We start from the raw sequence: 9,087 nt of genomic DNA on the forward strand, positions 1-9,087 counted from the left end.
TCACTGCAGGAATTATTTGGTGCAGTTCTGTGGCCTGTGTTATACAGGAGGTCAGACTAGATGGCCATATTGGCCCTTTGGGCCTCATAATCTACAAATTTATGAAAATGTTACAATAAGATTGAAATTTGAGCATTTTATTTAGTTTGAAAACTTGTAAATTCAGTCATTTGAATAATATTAGCAAATGAAACAAGAAAGGCATGGGTTTAGACCTTCTAACACTGGAAGACTGCAACTGTTGTAATATTCAGTCACGGTTAGGGCCTCACTAAAATGAAACTCCAGCTGGGATCCTGGTGTACAAATGTTTCTGTTCAGACTGAGAATGGTAGGTGACAAATGAAAATGTGCTTAGTTGTGTAAATACCTACTTGAAACAAAGTCCAGGAAATTTCTATTTCTCATTCAAATTCACAACATGAAACTCAATTTTGGTTTGTTTTTTCTTACTCACAGATGACTACTGAGTTTTTTAGGCCATTATATCCTGCTCCATCAACTTTTCTGAAGGTAATATCAGGTCACAGACTCAGGCATCGCAATTGTGAGCTTGGTCTTTATTTTTAGATGAAAACGTTGAAATTAGTGACAGGTGCTGTAGGGATTTGGTGATGCATAATGTGCAGAAAGATAATGTAATGCTGCTGTCACTACCAAAGATAAACTACAGAACAGTCATAACACACACATTAGGGAGTGAACCAGCAACAAGGGAAGCATGCTCACCTCCCACTAACTTCAATGAGAAATGAGGGCACTCAGCACCTCACAGGATCAGACCCAAATATAGCATAAATCCCTAAGATTCCAAGGGCTTGTCTATATGAATAATTAGTTCACAGGAAGGTGGGGAGGGAATCTACCCCACACTAGCCTACTGCAGACTAACTACCTATGTGGACCTTGCTGACATGCATTAACAGTTCATTAAAGCACTCTAATCTAGTTATTTCTGAAACTGACTAAATCAAAGCACATTGACAAACTGTTAGTGTGTCTCAGTAGAGTCTACAGGGACAGCTAGTCAGCAGCAGGCTAGTGTGGGGTAGATTCCCACCCCAGCTTGCTGCAAACTAATTGTTCATGTAGACAAGCCTCAAAATGGACTAAGATTCCATAACAGAAACATCATGCACAAACAGTGAAAGAGGAAAGGCTGATCTTGTGGTTAAAGCATTGGACTAGGACTCAGGAGCTCTGGGTGTTGTTCCCCATTCTGCCACATATTCCTGTTTGATTTTGGGCAAGTCACTTAAACTCTGTGTGCCTCTTTCCCATCAGTAAAGTAGGAATAAAAAACACCCTTTTTTGTCTGTCTTGTCTATCTAGCCCAGGGGTAGGCAACCTATGGCACGCATGCCAAAAGTGGCACGTGAGCTGATTTTCAGTGGCACTCACACTGCCTGGCCACTGGTCTGGGGGCTACGCTGCCAGTCTGGGGTACCGGTCACTGGCCCCTGCCAACTGGGTTTCCGTCCGCCAGCCCTGCTCAACCTGCTGCCGGACCTGGGTCCTGGCCACCAGTCCCAGGTGCTCTGCTGTTGATCTGGGGTACCGGCCACCGGCCCCCTGCCAGCCGGGGTTCTGGCTGCCGGTCCTGCTCAGCCCACTGATGGCCCCAGATCCCAGCCACCGGTCCCGGGGGCTCTGATGCCGGCCTGGGGTCTTGGCCGCTGGCCCGGGCCTCTGCAGCTGCCCCCAGCTGTGGCCCACTGGCAGTGAGGGGTGCAGACAGGGGAAAGAGGGGGCACAGCTCAGCACCCTTACCTTAAAAATTGTTCCAGAGCCACTGTACTGGGATATTTTTAAGTCCTGATTTGCTGCTTACATCACTATCACGCCATGTGGAACAGCACGCTGCGTTTGACGTTGAGATTAGAATGTACATGAAAGAACTGGAATCAGAATTTTCTGACAGATTTCAAGATTTCCAGCAACTGGGGCCTCTATTCTGACCTGCTGGACATCCGTTCCAGTGAAATTTAACTGTTTGAAGAAAATTGCGTTTGCAATGCTTTCAGCATTTGGATCCACATACCTGTGTGAACAGGTATTTTCACACATGAAATCTGTCCTCTGTCCCTCTCGGAGCCGGTTAACAACTGATCACTCAGAAGCCTGTGTGCAGCTTAAAGTATCCAAATATGTGCCAGACACTGGAAAACTCAGCAAGGAAAAGCAAGGGCAAGGATCACACTAAACTGATAAGATCTGCATTTTAATTTAATTTTAAATGAAGCTTCTTAAACATTTTAAAAACCTTATTTACTTTACATACAACAATAGTTTAGTAATATATTATAGACTTATAGAAAGAGACCTTCTAAAATCGTTAACAGGTATTACTGGCACACGAAACCTTAAATTAGAGTGAATAAATGAAGACTCGGCACACCACTTCTGAAAGGTTGCTGACCCCTGATCTAGATTATGAACTCTTCAGAGCAAGGCCTAACAACTGTCTTTTATTATGGGTACACAATGGAACCCCAATTTCAGTTAAAGCCATTCGGTGCTGCCATAATATAAATAATAATAATATAGTAGGACGACCCTGGAAGAAGTTTCCTTCTCTACATGTCACAGGCTGGTCTTTGGGGACAAATAGCTTAGTACTTTAATTTGGGAGAGCTGAGAATCTATGGCAAACCAAGGAATTATGGGACATTACTTTAATCTTTCCATCTCTTCTCAAATCTCCTGTCTGCTTAAGTAGGAGGTCTGTGCTCAGAAGACTGACAGGATCAGATTTGTCAGCGCTCCTAAATGCAACATATGATGAGTTAAATGTACACAAACTAGTTGCTACTGAGAACAGTACCTCGTGTCTCATATAGATATAAATCTTCCACTTTAATATATGACATATAAACCTGGCACCACATGCAGAGAATTGCGAGGTTGTTACTTTTGCATGACTGCTTCAGTATTGATTATTGAATGACTGCAGTGCCTAGAGATCTGACCAAAATAATCTGATGTCTCTTTGGCAAAGCTCTCATTCAAGCAGTTGGGGCTTCTTCTGAGTTCAGCTACAAAAGTCCATTGACTTCAGTATAGCTACTTCAGGTTTACATTAGTGTAACAGAGATCAGAATCTGGGCCATTGGTTTCACTAGGGATTTTGCCTTAGTTGGGAGTGCAGGATTGGGCCTCAGGGTACTTAATATCATTTTTATTATCACCTGTCTGTCTACTACAATTTTTCTCTTCATTTCAAAAACTACATTAGTGGTATGACATTTTTAAAAGCCCTCTCAGAATTCTGTTAAGGACTTGCAAGTCTTTAAAATTTCATATGTTAAGCTCTGAAAAGGAAAAAGGTGTTGAACTAGAGAAAGAAATTCATAATTCATTCAAACAAGTATTGACCCTTTACTACAGGAGAATGACGACAGCTGTGAATATTTTGGGCTACATCCTGCTCCCCTTGGAGTCAGTGTAAATTTTGCCATCAGTGTTAGTAAGAACAAGCCCTCTATTTGTTAATCACTAAGAAAAAACACCACCTCCTGAATCTATCAATAAAGCAATAGCAAAGAAAGTACATCAGGATTATTCTGTGTTTCAGTCACACTATTGTAGAGCTGATCCTATAATGCAAGTACAGATAATATCTGTTTAACCAGTGTTTCACTTGTTACAAACTGAGTTGAAAGGACTCATCTTTTTATTTGTATTGTTTAACAGTAAATAAATATATAGAGTCATCATTTCACAGCAGAGAACTCCTTCTTGGTGGAGGTGATGGGTGAGGGGAGATTGAAGGAAAGCATCACCCAGTGCCACCGTGCTGCCCCCAGCCCGTGGCCAACATGGGCAGCACCTGTGACCTCAGCTTCAAGATCCTAAGTGAGGGGGGCTGAGGCTGTCTGGTGTCAGGAGCTGGGGTTACCCACATGGCCAGAATGGTCTGCAGTCAGGTTGTGCTCATGAGGGATGGGGCTTACAATTTGAAAAATAAATTAGCAAAAACCAGCCTTCTAACTCTGAATCAAAAAAGTGGGCCAGATTCTCAGCTGATGTAAAGCAGCACAGCTCTGTTGAAATCTACAGCACCAATTTACACTCACTGAGGATCTAGCCCATCAAGTAATTCTCATTTTATGTGTTTCATTTGCAGCTGGGACTATTCTGACCTAGTTGAGTACCTGAAAGTGGAACATGCTGTGTCAATGTCCATGGAGCTGCTCACATGTACAATATGAGCATGATCTGACTACTTGAATTTGCTACCCTTGAAGTTTAAATAAAAATCATTGCATATAGCTAGCTAAACATCATCACTTAACAACATCACTTAACAACAGTGCAGTATCTGCAGTTACATGTGTTTATTACATACATGCAGGGAAACTTTGAGAATATGTTTAAAAGGCTGTTTCCTTTTTTGAGAGTCTGAAGACTTTCCTGTCAGAGTGTAAATCCACTTTTTGTAACATTCCTCTAATAAGCAATGATGTGACTTACTTCATGACTTTTATTTATTCTATTTATTTACTAATTGACATCATAAAATTCCAATAATTAACTTCTTGTGGGGAATAGTGCTACTTATTTCATAATCAATAAATTATGTGACAGGTAAGCAGCAACTTTATAAAATCTTGCTGAAAGGCTGGTGGAACATGCTGGGCTCTGCTGTTTATACAGTAGCCAACAAACCCTTCCTGTCATTCCCGAGCCCCTGGTCCATCACCAATCTAGGTCTCTCTTGAAACCTAACCCTTGTCCTCCAGTTCCATTAATCGCACTATGCCATTTACTACATTACTCAGTACAGGCTTGATCCTATGCCCATCGAATTCAATGACAAAGCCCTCATCAACTTTAATGGTTCAGGATCAGGCCTGTGAATGGGTGTAGCAGAATCTGGCTCCGTCTTTTATTAATTATTATTTTATTTAGGTAGCAATAAAAAGAGTCTTAAGAGTTTGATGCCATAAAAAGATCCCATTGCCAGATACTTGCTCCTTATCCTTCCTTTGATCAATAATCATTGCATATCATCACACTGGCTTATCGTTCCAAAAACACAGGAAGCTTTCTGTTTTTAAAGCTGCTGTACTGTAGAGTGACCTTTTCATGAACCTGGACTTTTATAAATCTCTTGTTTAGTATTTGTGTCATAAGGATTACCCACTGCTCTCTGTGATATATAGTGATGATACTGTTTTACCTGCACCGTGATAGAATTTCACCATGTTTTTCTGTCTCTTTTCTATATACTGGTCTCTGCTTATGGATGGCACAGACTAATGTCTATGATAAGTTATGTTCTCCCTGCAGCCAGCTTTGTATGTTCTCAAGGCTTGAACATTTCATAAACGGATATATAGCTAATTTATTGCCCATTCACTTTTGGAAATATCTGTTATTTAACATTGCTGTCTTTCCCTCCATCTCTTCGTCCTCTCTCCCTTCTGAATACTGTATTCTCCATTGGTAAGATAGAAGAATTTTACATGTAAATTCTTGATTCAGTTTATACCTGAACTTTATCTATCTGTATGTTGATACTTACAGTGATTAAATGTCCATGAAAGCAGCTGCATTGACAGTTCTGGAAACCAAATGACTCTAGTTATCCACAGGTCCTGGATAGTAGCAACAGTCCAAAGTTCTCCACGTGCCATACCTATCTGCCTCAACTCTTTCTTGAAAGGATCACACCTACAAATGAGAGGAAAGCTCAGTTTCCATTCACATTTAATCCTTGGCGTATCAGAAAGACTGCTAACTTCTGCCAGCTGTTATGCTGGTCTTTGTTATTTAAATATCTGTCCACCTGTAGGTGGACTAACACCGTATACTCTGTTGATGCACTCTTAGCCAGGTCTATATGAAATCAGCAACTTAGAGGTGAAAGGCTTCACAGATGAGATACTGACTCTTCCTATGGCTACTTCGTGCTGCATTGATGGTGGAAACCCAGACATAATGCTGGCTTAACCAGGCACAAAAGAATCTGTAGCACAGAGAAATCATTAGATAGTATAGAGTCACCATAGCTGGTCATCCAACATAAGTTACAGCAGCCCTCAGACTGCTGTAACTTATGCCAGGGAGGGACAGACTTTGTCCCAGGCCAGCCCTGGAGCCATTGATGGAAGAGTATCCCCCTATCCCCATCATCCTTCCTGAGCTGACACAAGCGCAGCATGGTCCAGAGTCAGAACCTATATACCTAACCCATGAGCTTTCTAGTTCCTAATAGCTGTTTTACTATTATGATATAAAATATAAGGGTGGGGTTTTCAAAAAAGCTCAGCATTGATTGAGCTCTGCTCCCTTTGAACTCCATGGGAAATTAACTGAAATTCAGTAACTGGGTCCAAATAGATGGTGACCTGCATGAGTTTTTAAAAATCTTATAGAGACAAGGTGGCTGACATAATATCTTTTATTAGACCAACTTCCATTGGTGAGAGAGACAAGCTTTTGAGCTCTTCTTCAGAAAAGTTTGTCTCTCTCACCAACAAAATTTGGTCCAATCTCACCCACCTTGTCTCTCTAATATGCTGGGACTGACACAGCTACAACAACACAGTATAAAACAAACAATCTTACAGTGATACTTTAATATATGGAAAATGAAGGAAATCTGCAGGAATTATAGAAACTAAACCTGTGAGAGGACCAGTCCGTTTAAGGTCAATCACCTAAACTGAGAATATCTAATCCTAATTTCAGATGTTGAGTTCACATGCAATATTTTTTTTTGTATCTCATCATTTTGTATCTCATCTCATCATCTCATCATTTTTTTTTGTATCTCATGGAATCATAGAATATCAGGGCTGGAAGAGACCTCAGGAGGTCATCTAGTCCAATCCCCTCCTCAAAGCTTATTTGACAATGATGACACAGTATATCCCAGTTATAATGAGCCAGAACTTCAAGCTTAATTTAGAGGGAAGTATTTTCATCTTATGCTAGGAGTACCATTGACTTAGAGAATTATACAGTAGCGATTTAAGAAATAAGAAGCAAAAGGTAGGCTAAGTTCTTTGTGTAAATCAAAATTGTGCCAAGGAGGTTTAGAAAGGCAAGAGTATTTCACTGGGAGAGGTACAATCGTCAACTGCAAGTCAACTGAAAGTTAATGGGGACATTGCTAAAGATCACAGACAGATGGCTACTATCCTTTTAATGAACATTTTATTAATGTCACATTTAAATTGGTTAAATTTGGATCAGATGATAATGTAATGCAAAAAGCTTCCTCCCTGGAACACTTCAGGGTGGATGGTAGAGCAGAATTTAATTTTAGAAGTACTATCAGGTCAAAATTAAGTAAAAAATTATGGTTTGAAAAGTAATAAATCTAGTGACCAATAGAAAGAATACTAAACTACTGAGATGTGCATGCCATTTAGAAAATCACAGACATTTAACATGGCATATTTCTCTTATCCTGGAAATGAACAATTGTATTGCCAGGATTTTTTGTTTTTTGTTTTTTTTTTTCTGGGAGAATAGAGAACATAGAGATAGAAATGGAAAGAAACACTTTTAGATCTATTCTTATCAGTCATTACTAAAATTATGAAGTTAAATGCCAGAAATTCATAATATGGAGCAACATTATACGTTTAGGCACTTAAAATCTTATTTAGGCATCTAAATAAGTGTCCTGATTTTCAGGGTGCTGAGCCCCCAAATGTGCCATAAAAGTCATTTACAAAGTATTGTTGATACCACTCAAGTGATATCTATGGGAATCTTTACATCAACTTCAGTGGGCATTGGGTCCCCAATGAAATTTGTGGCCATAGAGTGGTGGGGAAACTCCTCCTAGTGGGATGGTGCACCTTCACATCACCCGTATTGCTGGCTGTGGCTTTAAGTCACAACTTAGCACTCAGGACCAATTTTTCACACCTCGGGGCCTATGCACCTATTTCCATATTTAGACATCTAAGTAAGAATCCTGATTTAAGTCAAGTCAGCTCAGTATCTCTGAAAATCAGGGTACTTATTCCTCCAATTTCAGAAATCATAACCTGACAGATAGCAAAATTAAAGCTAATGTTAAAGAGTTATGTAGTGCACAGGTGGAGAAAAGAGTCTCTGTACATCTGGGTATAGTGCTTAGATTATCCACAAATACAAAGTTTGTTTAAAAACCTCATACGATACATATAGTACATAATCTGCAATAACCCACATTTAGATAAATTTAATGATACAATTTAGATATTAGAATCTGAATACTCGGGTACATCACTCATGAAAAGTTATACAGAGAGTTGATTTTAGAAAGCAAATATAGGAATGAGTGTACATTGTCCCTGAATAATTGAGCATTTAGGATGGGTTGTCCCTTAGTAGATGTAATCCATCAGAGAAGTATTTCAGTTACTTTCCGATTTCGCTTCTCATTGGCACTCCAGCTCATCTCTCCTGGTATTGCCGATGTCTGGTGATGTGTTCTATGTAGGTGTTCCTCGACCACCTGATAGCATCTGGCACCATGAGTTGCCGCATTAGCCGAGCGTACCATTGACCAATTCCCACAACACTCGCTCATTACTGGGGTCCCATGCGTCCAGGGCTCCGACGATCAGTGCGTGTGTCAGAACCTGGTAACCCTTAGCTCTCAAGGTTTCACCCGGGGTCCTGTTCTCGAAGGCACTGTGACGTCCACCATGATGATCTTCTTCAGGTCCTCGCTGGTGATGACGATGTCCTGTCGCAGTTGGCTGTCGGTTCCGGGGACGGCGGAGTTCATGGCCACCTTCCCTATAGGTGGCAGGATGACTCTGTTTAGGTGATCTTGGATGGCATTATGTCACAGCTTCCAGGCTCTGGAATGGGGCTTGCAGCTACACAGGACATGGGGTAACATCTTGATGGCATAGCCGCACTTCCTGTGTTGCTTGTCCCGATTTCCACGGCAGATGTCTCCGTTCAGCGGAACGCAGTTGAGCCGGGCCCTGTGGATGAACCTCCAGTTGGCAATCTAAAAGTTACAATCAACTTTTGCCTACAAATATTTCACCCAACACGAATGATCTGTTATGTCAAACAATGATAAAGGCATTTCAAATGGACTCAGATACAGATAGACTAGTTTTCATT

General features: G+C 40.8%; 1 long non-coding RNA gene across 1 annotated transcript; it reads right to left on the bottom strand.

Moving 5' to 3' along the window:
* Window positions 1-2,406: 2,406 nt before the first annotated feature.
* LOC122464861 lies at window positions 2,407-8,381 on the bottom strand. Its single transcript, XR_006289255.1, has 3 exons — window positions 8,196-8,381; window positions 5,745-5,746; window positions 2,407-2,421 (listed from the first exon to the last, which is right to left on the bottom strand). It is a non-coding gene; the product is annotated as an uncharacterized LOC122464861 (long non-coding RNA).
* Window positions 8,382-9,087: the final 706 nt, after the last annotated feature.

Source organism: Chelonia mydas, chromosome 3, assembly GCF_015237465.2.
Source record: "Chelonia mydas isolate rCheMyd1 chromosome 3, rCheMyd1.pri.v2, whole genome shotgun sequence".
Taxonomy (NCBI): domain Eukaryota; kingdom Metazoa; phylum Chordata; order Testudines; family Cheloniidae; genus Chelonia; species Chelonia mydas.